Genomic DNA, 13,070 nt, shown 5'->3' with positions numbered 1-13,070 from the left:
GCAGAACTGGGCAAAGGGAGAAGTTGACTGTGATGCACATGGGGCTGTGGAGCTCAGACAGCCTGAAGAATTGTCCCTCATCAAGGCAAGGGGTGCCTCCATCAGCCAGTTAGTGGATGCAGGTTGCCTATCCCCCATGGGGCAAGCTCCCTCCTGAGGGGTCTCTGTCTAACCAAGTGTGATTCCTTGAGAGCCATTATCCTCCAATGCTCCCCAATACTGGGAGCATACAGACACTTATCTAAAAGAAATCTGGACAGCACATTAAGGGTCCAATACACTGATTTTTCCCATGGTTCTGGTGCTACTTGGCCAGCTAAATTTTACAGAGATCCAATCAGTATTTCTAGCGAGGCCCAAGTCAGAATCTGGGCACTGTAAGCAGGGAGAAGAGACAGGAGCAGAGGGGAGCTGACAGGGGGCTGAACCCAGGCAGGTCAGAACTGCTGGAGGAAGAAGGCAAGGCTGCCTTCTAGGCTGAGTGGCAGCCTCCCCTCCCCAGAGAGAACAGTAGCCCCAACGTGGTGGATTGATCAGCCTCCACCTTGGCTTTCAGTTACTGCAACTTGATAATTTGAAGGAACGTGGAGGTCTTGTTACTTGGTCTAAGCTTGTCTTTTTAGAGCACTTGGGCTCTGAATTGGAGTAGATGTAGACAGTGTCAAGAACTTGAAATAAATAGTTGCTAGGTTTGACATTTCTGGGATTTTTTTCCTCTAGTAAAATATAGGTGTGATGTAAAAACAAGAGAACATTTTTTTTTTAATCTCCCTGTCCCTCCCCTGTTTTGTTTTTCCTTTTAGTTATTAGACCCCCCAGCACCCTTCATGTTCTACCTCCTGTTAGCCACCTTCAGGTCTTTATTCATGAAGAACTACATGCCTGGAGTCTGGTTCCAATGTCACTGAATTGTGGAACAATGGGGTCAGCACCTCTCATGCTCTGAAGTGACTGATCTGCTCGCACTTATGGCTTTGAGAAACTTTTCTCCACCCCCACCCTCCAAAAAGGGTCAGCAGACCTCTGAGGGTGGTTGCTAAGAATTCAGCAGGGAGATAAACAGGATAATAGAGGACTTTGTCACAGAGAGCTGACAGCTGTGTTTTAGAATTGCTGATCTTAAGGCTTAGGCTAAATACCAGATAAAAAGAGAGTCCTGCCTACTTCCTTGTGATATTCTCTTAAGAAGAAGGAAGACACTGCCGTCTATAAGAATTTAGTTTTGACATCCTGGTGGACAGAGGGTTTGGAGGAGACATGATAAAGGCTTTTCATCTGAAGAACCAAGTATGACCTTTAGGTAGTGGCTGCCTGGAGAGGCTGTGTCAAGAAAGATTCTTAAGTCAGCTAAAGCCCTTGTCTGACTGGGGGACAGTTGTATACCCAGGAAGGAGTGGCACCTGACACATGTTTAGCCATCTCTGGACTGTAGTCTCCACATAACTGCCCTCAGTTGGCCCAAGGTGTTTCACTTTTCAAGATTATATTAAATACACACCTTTAATCCAGTGTGGGATGTACTGGAATTTTTTAGTTATTTAGAGATAAAATGCTGAATATACAATGACAAGTTAAAGAGTTAGTTATGTAGCCCCTGGACTCTAGGAGAAGGGTGAAAGATAAATCTTACAGCAAGTATTCAAATAGTAAAGACAGAGTTGGATTCGAGTTTGTAAATATTATTATTTGGTTTTGATATGGTGTAGGAGATTTAGATCAATGATTGACCTTACTAGGATAGTTCTAGGTCCTGCATGGCTGGGTGTGCTGATATAAAGGAGAATTCTCTCATTATTTTATTGATCTGATAGTAAGAAGTTGAAATATGAAAACAGAGCTTGCAGCACTATGCTTAGGAAATCACAATTAGAAACTGGAGATTTGCAGAACTGAGAAGAGGGATGGTGTGTACATGGAAGAAAAAAGAGGGCTGACCTGATGGCAGAAGACAGGGACAAACTGGGTCAGATTCCATTCTTTGCCCTTTTTTTTTTTTTTTATTGAGGATATCTTTTCCCAAAAGAGTGTCAAGGGTAAAACTTCAGCTGTTATTTTAAAATTTCTTTTTGCCCAGTAACTTCTTCTTGTTGAGCAAACAAACCAGAGGCTGCCCTAATTATATCAATTCTTGGATTCTTTTCCTTGCTGGAAGTTCATTACATCATTCCATGTATATGGCTGTCTCACAAATTGTGTCTTTTTAAAGGTTCTATTGTTGCATTTGGAGTTTTAAAGGAAGCCTGGTTGCAGCCCTTAAGTAAGGACTCTTGTTTGTTCTTTCTGTAATTTGGATAGCAAATAAGGCAGCTTTGCAAAGGAATTTTGTATTTCTCACAATCTATCTTATATCTATAGATCACAGTTTTATTTTTCTTTTTTCCTAGTACAGGAAATTTGAGACTCCAAAAGAAAGACACTAACGGGGTGAACTAGACTCATTTAAAGTGAAATTGGTATCTATATTAGTATCTTATTTATTACATATTATTTCAACTTATAACTTCATGGAAAAAAATTGAATTCTGTGCTATTTTCATTGATAGACAGGGTTCTGAAAGTTGCAAATATTATCTATAAACAAATGATACACCAAAGTTGAGCTCCTTCACTTTTAGAATACAGGTTTCCTGTACTGATAGAGCAGGGGGCAAGGGATATCATTTATTTCTTGCTTTGACTTGTCCTTCAGAAGATGGAATGGTTGCCCAAAATGACTCACTTCCCTCATAAACCGGGAAGATGCCATTCAATCAAGAAATGCCAAGTGTAGAAAGCAAATTAGTGAATATTGAAGTGTCAGTTCCAGGACTCTAGGAATGTTCATTAAATTGGACATCCCTGTGACCATCTGAGTTACTAATCTTAAAATATACATTGTTGTAAATTTGATTAATAGTCCACTTGTTCAAGACATACAAAGATGTATCACCTCACAGTTCTCCTTTCCAGGAGTTTGAAGTGAGAACCTGAGTTTGTCTTACTGGGACTACCATAAAAGTAATTTGTTTGCATGATGACTTGCTTCAGGAACCTAAAGGGTTAATAGGCTTGTGTTCTTGGTCATCCTTTAGAGAAGTTTTTATTTCATCACTGAATCATAAAGAGACAGGACTTTGTGTTCCAGCCTCATGCTCTACCTTATACATGACTTTTCTTTTTCCCTCGTTTCTTTTCACACATAAAAGAGACAAATCAGCAGTATCTCTGAGTGCAAAAATAAATGCATTTTCCCAATTAAGTCCTTAGGTAAAATATTTAAATTCTAACACCCTAGCACATTATTCTTATTTTAATTAATGGAGGAAAACAGACCGCAAATGATTTTAGGAACTTAACTTGGATAAATTGGTCAGGCAGTTTAGAATTTAAATTCATGATTCTTTCCTAGTCTGTTTATATACATGAACAGATAAATTTAGTGCATTTGAAAATCCTGTTAAGATCTTTTTCTTCTTGAATTAGAGGTTACAAATGTATAGTTCGTAGGCCTATTTTGACCCTCAGAGATGTTTTGTTTTGCTCATGGCGAGCAATGATTTTTCTTTGTGTAAAAATACGTAGGTTTCACATGAAAATATGGATTTTCAGTTACTCTAAAAAAAATCAGGAGATCCAGCCATGGATTCCATGCAGCTGGTGCTGAGGAACTACCCTTTTTCAATGGTTCATCTTTCTTGTATCTACCTGGCAGCTAAACACATTTGAGTATGAAACTCCAATTCTGAAAATCTGAGTTTTCTCTGTTGGCCTAGATAAGAAAATTCTGAAATCGAGGATAAACAATTGAAGAATAAAACAATTGAAGCATTATGAAGCCATATTTGTATACAAAGAGATTAAGGTCATAAATAAAAGCTTAGGGTCCTGCTACCTTCAACTTTGTTTTAATAAGAAGTGAATTCTTTCTTTTAAGTGCACATTACTAAGACCAGGGCAGAGCTGGCCTGCCCCTCCCTGGCACACACAACACACGCTTACTCTAACAACTTCTAATTAAAGGTCTAGCACAGCTCAGATTCCCAAAGCCAATTAAACAATGCTCACCCTTGTACCTCCCAGCAGATTGGGGAGTAGCCTGGCAAACGCCGTGATTGATATGAAAAGGAGCGACGTATTTTTATGCACTTTTAGCATCCTTGTTACTCTATGAGGCACAAGCTTTCAACACAGCAGCCTTTTATCCTCTGTGCTTTTGGAGTGTGAGAACACCATGAAGGCCACATGCACCACAGTGTTCCTGTGGGCTGGGAATCAAGGCCCGGAGAAGGGGGTGGGCAGCAGAGTGACAGGACCAGGAGAGGGAGTTGGCAGCTGTCATCTGAATAGCCTTTCCCTCTTCCATTATCCTGCTGTCTAAGCGCTTCATCCATTCACAGGCATGGCTGCCGTCCCTCCGCACAGCATCCAGGCCAGCTCCCTGGGCACATTTTATTTCCTTATCTGTCTGGGAGTTTCATTTTGATTTACTAGGAATTACTGAACTGTTTCAGAGAAAGGAGCAGCTAGTTGAAACTGGAACTAGGTGGTAGAGAATCTACTGGGAAGAATTTATTTAAATATAAGAAGTTAAAACCAAATCTATATGGTAAGTGGATTTTATGTTCACCCATCATTATTTAAATCCATTAATTTCCTACTAATCTAGTGATTGGCTCCACATACGTAAAGACTGTTTTCATGTTGATAAGAAGAAAAAATGAGGAAAACAGTTTCTATCCTAACTACAGAGTAAAACTACAAAAAAGTACAAAGAAAACATTTAAAATCATCCTATCTAAAAGTAATTATTGTGAACTTGACTTTCAGTCAAGTCCTATATTTTTTTTAGGAAACAGAATTATAGACATATTATTTCAATAGATTACTTAATCATAAATATTTTCATATCTAAGTGTCTTATGAAAGCATTTTTAATATCTAGGTAGAATTTCATTATTTGGATACTCCATGAAATTTGGATAGTTGTGTTTTGCAAATTAGAACGATAAACAGTGTTGTGATAACCACGTGCTTAAACTCTTGCATCCAAGTTTTCTTCAGGAAACATTCTCAGAGTGATTTGTGAATCAAAGGATAGTTGGGCTTTAAAGTGACCTCCACAAAGACTATAGGAATTGAACCTTCCCACAGCATTGTGTGACAGCCCCAAACAGTGAGCTGCTTAAGACAGTCTTTCCAGTCTCTCTGTATATTCTTTGGCTGCTTTCTTCTAGGTATTTTTTTTTCTTTTTTTTTTTTTTTTTTTTTTCTTCTAGGTATTTTTATCCAAAGAAGAAAACTAACACTTACTAGAGTTTCTTAGAATATGGGAAGAGGAAAGTGGAGTGTGCCTGCTGTGGAAATGTTTGGGGAAAGTATGGGCCATCTTAACCATCACTTTAATTAACATTTGTTTTAGATTATCAGTGGAAAACTGACTCTTATGTAAGAAAACATAAAAGTATGCTGGGGAACATGCATTTGCTTTGAAAACCTTTGGGACCAAGAAAATAAAATGCTTTATAACAACTGCACAATGAGGTTTTAAAGTTCTCTGGAAGCTTTAGAGTTCAGAAAGGATGGATTCCTTTACTGACAATTACTAATATATGACTGCCTGGGGTGACTTGTTTAAATCAGAGCTAGATTTTAAAACATACCTAATTACAGTCCCTTATTACAAATGGGATGCATTCTATTTATTAGAGCCCTATTATTCTATTGAGAAGATTAGCCACGGTTAGCCACACCCATGTTTTTGAACACTTAGACTATAGAACTAAACTTCCAAACATACCCGGAGAAGCTGAGTAGTTGCCACACTACTATCCATGTGTGTAGTATCTTTAATTTGCAACAAAAGAGCCATAGGAAGGTAGGCCTCGAACTGAACAATTGACTACAACTAGAGGCTCTGATCAGAAGACTTATGCTGTGTAAATAGATCACATTTGGACAGTTGTTTCTTAATATTGTCTAATACGGAATTTTCAATGGTCTTTCTGAGTTTAACAGGTTTCTAACTCCTAGCAATAAATAGATTCTGCTTCAGTGGTTTACTTGGCAAATTTGATCTCCACTTATTCCTGCAGTACCATTAAGTAAAAGTACAGTGATTTCATTGTACAAGTTGATTCTATAATGGGAAAATTCAGTTGGAAAATGTGCTACATTTTGTCACTTTGTTTTAAGTGATCCTTAATTACTTAGAAAAATCTATAAATTGGAAGAGCATAGAGAGATGAACCTATTAAATGCCTTAGAAGAGAAGCTATGCTAATTATAATATACTGTCAGTATGATTGTTTTGTAAGAGTTGTTGTTACATTGGTGTACTGGGACATGTAGTTACTGTTCCCTGAAGTGGGGAGACTTCCCTGGAAAGAAGGAAGTTCTAGATCTTTCTTTTTATGTTACAGTAGAGTGAATTCTTGAAATGTTATATTTCTAAAGTGAAAGTCCACTATTGAGCTTTTCAGATGGTTGTTATCAAGCTCAATAAAGCACTAAACACCAACAACACTAGTAATGTAACCATGGTTCTGCTGTTCCCTCTTAAAGCTAATGACTCAAGAGACAGAGTGACAGGAGAAAAAACAGCTTTATTGGCAAAAAGCCAGCAAGTTGGAAGATGGAGAGCTTCTTCCAAAATTCCGTCTTGCCAGAGGTCACAGACACAAAAGCTTCTGTGGGGTTTCTAGAGCATTTCATTTCAGCCATAGCCAGGTGGGCACCGGAGTAGTCATTAATTCTCACAGTAATCAGTTCTCTTGACATGTTGTCCACAGGTCAGCAGGCATTCCAGACGTCCTGGTTCCTGTAAATCAAAAGAAAGATCACTGATTAGGTGGACATATGACTGGTGTTGATTTCTGATATTTTCCTGATTCTTCTTTTCAAGCAGAGTGAGTTTATTGGTTAATTATTTGGGGAAAGAGGTTTAGTGGAGTGAGGCAAAAGAGAAACAGTGAATTAGACTTGCTAGTGCTAGGAGCAGGTTAACCCATTCCTTTGGCTTCAGTGATAAGTGAAGCTAACCCTGTAATCAAGAAATATAAAGTGTGAACTCATTTATACTTTTAAATGCTAATTGATAACAATTTCCCTGAATTTCACTTTTGAAGCTATTCATGGATCCATTCTTCCCTTCACTTATTGACTTTTATCTTTAATTGAGTGTCTGAATTGAGTGCTGTGGGGATGGATGGGCTGCTGGCCCTCACGGAGCTTCGAGCCCAGTGGAGCAGATGGGGGATTCTAGTACAGTGTGATGAATCTACGATGGACATGTGCCCGGTGTGCAGGCACACGGATAGAGTAACCCTCTCAAAGTTCTTCTTGTCTTCCTCAGCACCATTTAAAAAAATTATTTTTGGTGGTGCTGGGGATTGAACCCAGGGCTTTGTGCATATGAAGCAAACACTCTACCAACTGAGCTATATCCCCAGCCCCAATTTTTTGAAAAAATTTTAACTTATAGCTGTTGTACCCCAAAACCTTGCCGTTTAGCTTTTAGCCCACAGACCAGCAGCAACAGCAGTTTGTTAGAAATGCAGCATCTCCGGCCCCATTCAAACTTGTTGAATTGTAATTTGCATTTTAACAAGATCTACAGGATCCAAATTTTGTCACCTGAACAAAACTTCTCATAAATAGAATGGCAGAAGATTACAAATATATGTTCTTAGAAGAGTGAGCAGAGAGCTCAGTCTTGATCAATAGTTAATTCAAAAATTTAGTAATAATAGCTTCCTTTATTGGGTGTCTATTGCTTTCCAGGTGTGGCTGCTTAAATATATGATTTACTCTTTTCCCTGTACAATTTGCTAGATAGAAACATTCATCCCTAGCCGGGGGTGGTAGTGCCTGTCTTTAATCTCAGTGACTCGGGAGGCTGAGGCAGGAGGATCACAAGTTTGAAGTCAGTTTGGACAAATGAGCAAGACCCTGTCTCAAAATAAAAAGGACTGGATATAGGTCAGTGGTAGAGCATGCCTGAGTTCAATACCCAGTACTGGGGTAGGGGAGGGGAAAGAGTGAGAAATACTCATCCTCATCTTGCCCCTTAGAAAATAGAAGTTCACAGAAGTTCCGAGATGTGTTCAGGCCACACAGCAAGTACTAACCAAGCCAGAATTTGAACCCAGGACTGCTTGGTTCCAAAGCTTTGCTCATCCCACTGCAATTCCCCTTAGACTTCCAAATATTGAAGCACAATCCCTGCACACTTGTTTATACTGGGTTAGTTTCCTTTTCACACTTGTTAACACTCAGTTAGTTTCCTTTTATCTGTCTGTTTCATGATAGAAATTTAGCATATTAAAACCTAAACAGTTCCAAAACTGGAGTTAATTATTTTCTGCTCTGATAAAATTCATAATTGCTCTCAAATTGCTGGCATGATGCCTGACCACTGCTGGTTCCCAGAGGCAATTTTGGTAAGTGGTTGAATACAATCTGTCTCCTAATTGGTAGTGCTGGATATTTGGTGAATTACTTTTCTGAAAATCTTCACATTGGGGGTCATTTGTGAGACTACCTGTTAGTTACCTGGGATATATTTCTATAGAATATATGGAATATATTTCTTTGCTATGGAATATATTTTACTCAAGAGAATGCTTTTTTTAATATTTATTTTTTAGTTGTAGTTGGACATGATACCTCTATTTCACTTATTTATTTTTATATGGTGCTGAGGATCGAACCCAGGGCCCCTCAGAGAATGCTTTCATTGAATCAATTTTAAAAAGATATCTTCATTCATGGGATTTATTTTCCTTTTGGGGTTCTTTACTATTCATTTTCCTCCTGTTCGATTAAAGGGGAAATGTAACATTTTATGATCACTGTAACAAACGTGAACATTATGAGGCTATTTGAGGAAAGAGTTAATGTGTCCCCTAGTCCCTTCATTTCTACCCCACAGTGGTGAGCAGTGTCCAAAGTTCTACTCTTTCTCCTGCCTCATACCAACATCTGCTGACACTTGCACATAAAGGGTTTTCAGTTTTATAAAAATATATTCTGTAGTTCACTCTTAAGTGTCATGGACAACCCTCCATGTACTGTCAAATTTCATTTGTGATATTCTTTTTTCTTCACTACAAAGATTCTCAATTCGCATAAGGAAGTAAGAAATTATTTTCGGTTTAGGCATTGCAGGCTGGAGTTTGAGGAGGGAGGCCTTCACAGCTAGTGATATCAAAAGGTGCCTAGGATGTGCAAAAATATGTATGGACAAGAGGGGCTGATATTAACATCATTTCTCTCACTCTCCAAAATTAAGCAGTTTGATGATTTTTAGAGAGAAACATCACTTATTCTGGCAAAATTATTGAGGGCCCAAAATGCCCTGAAAGAACATTGTGTTCCTTTCTCCTCGCCTGTGGCTTTGCTCCTTGCACAACTTGAAAGCCTCCCATCATTTGTGAGGAAAACATTTTCTTCCCTAAGAAACAGTATGAATGCGCTTCTGCTTTGTTTTTCTAACCAGCTGGCTTGTATGGAACTGATGTTAAATCCGTTATCATGCTGGGTGTGGTGGTGCACGCCTGTAATCCCAGCAATTTTGGAGGCTGAGGCAGCAGGATCGCAAGTTCAAAGCCAGCCTCAGCAAAAGCAAGGTGCTAAGCAACTCAGTGAGACCCTGTCTCTAAATAAAATACAAAATGAGGCTGGGGATGTGACTCAGTGGTCCAATGCCCCTAAGTTCAATTCCTGGTACCTAAAACAAAACAAAACAAAATAAAAAACCCTTATCATGAAGGTATCTATTTTATATTTAAATCCCAATGATATCCTCAAATGATATATCTTGTTCTTTATAGTTATGGATTATAGTTAATTTTGGCCACAAAAATTACATGTGTTATGCATATATGTAATACACATATTACATGCACACATATATAATTTCTTTTATTCTTATGAAGAAATAATGTACTATGTAAGGGAGGATTTTAAAAGCAAAAGTACTAGGAACATTTGTTGCCTTTTTTATCCCTGTTATTATCATCTTCCTCTTCCTGGTATATCTTATTTTCTAAATTAAACAAAGTTTCTATGATGTGCTATTTGGCATCTTGTTTATTCTGATTGTCATCCTTGCTATATTTCCCTTTCTAATTTGCTTTTCTGGAATTCCTTCAGGCCTCCTCTAGAGTTTCCCATTATACCCATAGCATTTGATGCATTTATTAAAAAAAAAAACAATTGTCCTTTCACATGCCTGCATTTTATTGATAATAAAGGCATTGGGGTCCAGTGAAAAGAGCCCTGGAGTAAGAGTCAAGAAACCTGGCTAGGTGCTGGGGTGGTGGCACAGTGGTAGGGAGCTTGCCTAGCATGTGAAAGGCACTGGGTTTGATTCTCAGCACAGCATACAAATAAATAAAACAAAGTTCCATTGACAACTAAGAAATATCAAAAAAAAAAAAAAAAAAAAAAGAAAGAAAAAGAAAAGGAAAGAAAGAAGCCTGGCTAGGTGGGCAGTGGTCCAGGGAACCTTTGCGCAGGTCAGGAGCCTGTCTAGACTGCCCCTGCCACTGCTAAGTCCTGGGCCACACCAGCTTCCTCCCCAGTAGGTCAAGTGCTTTCACACGGGCTTTTGCACATGCTATTCCTTCTTCCCTGGATGCTCTTTCTTCTCGCCCACCAAACTCTTACTTATCTTTAAAAGACCAACTTCAAATCTCATCTCCCAGAGATGGTAGTATTTAAACGAGGGTCTTAAGACCTCTTTTCTTAAGACCCTCTCTTAAATACTCCCACTTGCTTCTTCCTGTTTGAGAATATCATAATTCTGCAAAGGAGGATAACACTTTCAGCATTTCATTGTAAGTGTGTGGTGGGGGCTGTCAGAGCCTCCTTCCCAAAGTCATAAGCACCCTTAACACAGGAACTATATCTTAATTGTCTCCCCAGGGCCTAGGGCTTCCCCTGATGCATTTTAAGTGCTTGCTACCTGTTGGCTTACTGAAGGCATGGGCCTCAGTTTCCTATGTGCAGCTGGGGATTGGGCTGATGGTGTTATAACAGTGTTATGGAATTCTGTGTTTGGACAGAGACCTTGAACAAGAGGACTTAGATGTGCAGAAAGTCAGTCAGGTGAGGATTTGTGTGTGTAGCACAGAGGGAAAGCATGTCAGTGTCAGAAGAAGTTTGTTGGATTGCCATTTCACATTGGTAAGCTCAAGAAGCAAACGACCTCCTCAGAGCTCTAATGAACTGTGCTATTGGTCCTGATGTCTGAATACACTGCCTTCAAGAATTGATAGTGTAATTACCAGGAGTTTGTTATGATAAATTTATAAATTATTACATTATTCTCTCCCCCAGTCTCTAACAGTTTTGAATAAGCCTTTCTCATCTGTAAGTACGGCACATTGGCCTGTTGAATTTGATTAGTTAAGTGAAAAGTGACCATTTTAATAAATCAAACACTGCTTGAAAGATTTTCATTTTTTTTAATGTGTCTCAGAAAATAAGTTATTGGACCTCTTGACCCTGGACTAGAAGTAACTAGGGAAGCTGGTTAGTGCTGGTTCTGGAGCTATCCATTCATCCAGTCACGCAGGCACTCTCCACTTACGAGTAGATGTTTACTGAAGGTTGCTGAGCCACAGGCATTATGCCATATACCAGGCACACAGAGGTCACAAAGCAGTTCCTGCTAACACAAGCTCACTCTCTTGTTGGGAAAGAGAGGACCAGGAGACTGGCTTCCTTATGGCAAGAGTTATGACATGGGAAGTACAGAGGGAGGACACCTAATCCAGATTCAGGCAGGCAGGGATAGCTTCCCAGAAGCCTGTCTAATCTCAGATCTGAAGGAAAGGAGGAGGGAGCCACAGGCAAGGCCAGGAAGTGCCAAAGGAGGACAGTACACAAGGCAAACAGATATGGCATTCACAAAGCCCAGAAGTCAGAGAATGCAGCCCTCGGGGCACCCAGGAAGCATATTCTGACTGGAACATTGAATTCAAAGGACTAAGCAAGGTTCAGATCCAGAGGGATCTTTGAGGCTGGGACCAGGTGTTTTTCCTATGCTATGAAGGCAGGGGAGTGCCCTGAGGGCTCTGAGCATGGGACTTTGATCACATATGTGCTTCAGAAGGATCACTTTGGCTGCTGTGTTTGTGGGATGGATGGGATCATTCCTAAAATAATTTGGAAACAGATGTGTGTAATTGTCTTTTTTTTTCCCCTCTGATACATTTTAGTGAATGTGATTTCCAAGTTTCTCTGTCTAACCCATCTGTGATGGCTTAAAGGAGGAACTATGACTTGAAGAATCCTATGACACCATTCCCATTTTTATATTGTAATTGTTTACACCATGAAGCATTTTAAATAAACAGAAATAAAAAATGACAGGTTATACTCCTAAATGCACACCACCCAGATCTAGCAGATACAGTTTTCTACAAAAGCTTTAGATCCCTCCTTTCTTATTCAAGAAATAAACCGTTCTAGGCATTCCCCATTCTCTTTCAATATTCTTCTCTCTAGACTTGACAAGTACCCTGCAGTCAGAAACCATTGGTACTTTATGTCTTTACTTTTACTATCTCTCTCACACAAACACACATGAATGAATCAATAAACAACATCAAGCCATGTTTTATCATTGTTTTTCTTTTCAGCTTGCCTGACTATTTCAGAGATACATCTGCACTGAGAGTGGAGAGAATATGCTTTGTATATGGTTATACAGGTGGACGTTATTCATATGATATTGAACCTTAGTGCCTTGCTGAGCAAAAAGAAATAGATTCTTTCCCTATCTGGTGTGATATTTCCATTTCCAGTGCCTATTCCCAGCTAGGGAAGTTTGTTATTCCACTTGTAGTTCTAGTACCCCGTAAGCCAGCCCCACCCACATACACACAGTTTATTTTATTGCTTGCTTAGGGAAGTGCATGCCTTGCCTCCTCCTGTGTGATATATTCTATACATTTTATACCAGAAGCATAGTCTTTCTCTCTTCCCATGATGAGAGAAATAAGTTTTAGTGTGTTTTTGGAATAAGTCAAGGCAAGTGACTTTAGTTCAAGATGTGCAAGTTAACCCCAACCAGACCTGTTTTT

The 13,070-nt window shown here is 39.2% G+C and overlaps 1 protein-coding gene and 1 non-coding gene across 3 annotated transcripts in view; one reads left to right on the top strand and one right to left on the bottom strand.

Moving 5' to 3' along the window:
• The window catches only part of Mob3b (MOB kinase activator 3B), a 198,688-nt gene that overhangs the window by 22,273 nt on the left and 163,345 nt on the right, over positions 1–13,070 (top strand). The window lies entirely within an intron of this gene.
• Trnam-cau (transfer RNA methionine (anticodon CAU)) lies at positions 7,353–7,425 on the bottom strand. Its single transcript has one exon. It is a non-coding gene; the product is annotated as a tRNA-Met (tRNA).

The sequence above is a fragment of the Marmota monax genome, unplaced genomic scaffold, assembly GCF_021218885.2.
Source record: "Marmota monax isolate L192 unplaced genomic scaffold, Marmota_monax_Labrador192_F-V1.1 WCK01_AAM20220418_F8-fsc00033, whole genome shotgun sequence".
Classification (NCBI taxonomy): Eukaryota; Metazoa; Chordata; class Mammalia; order Rodentia; family Sciuridae; genus Marmota; species Marmota monax.
This window is presented reverse-complemented; position numbering and strand designations above follow the sequence as displayed.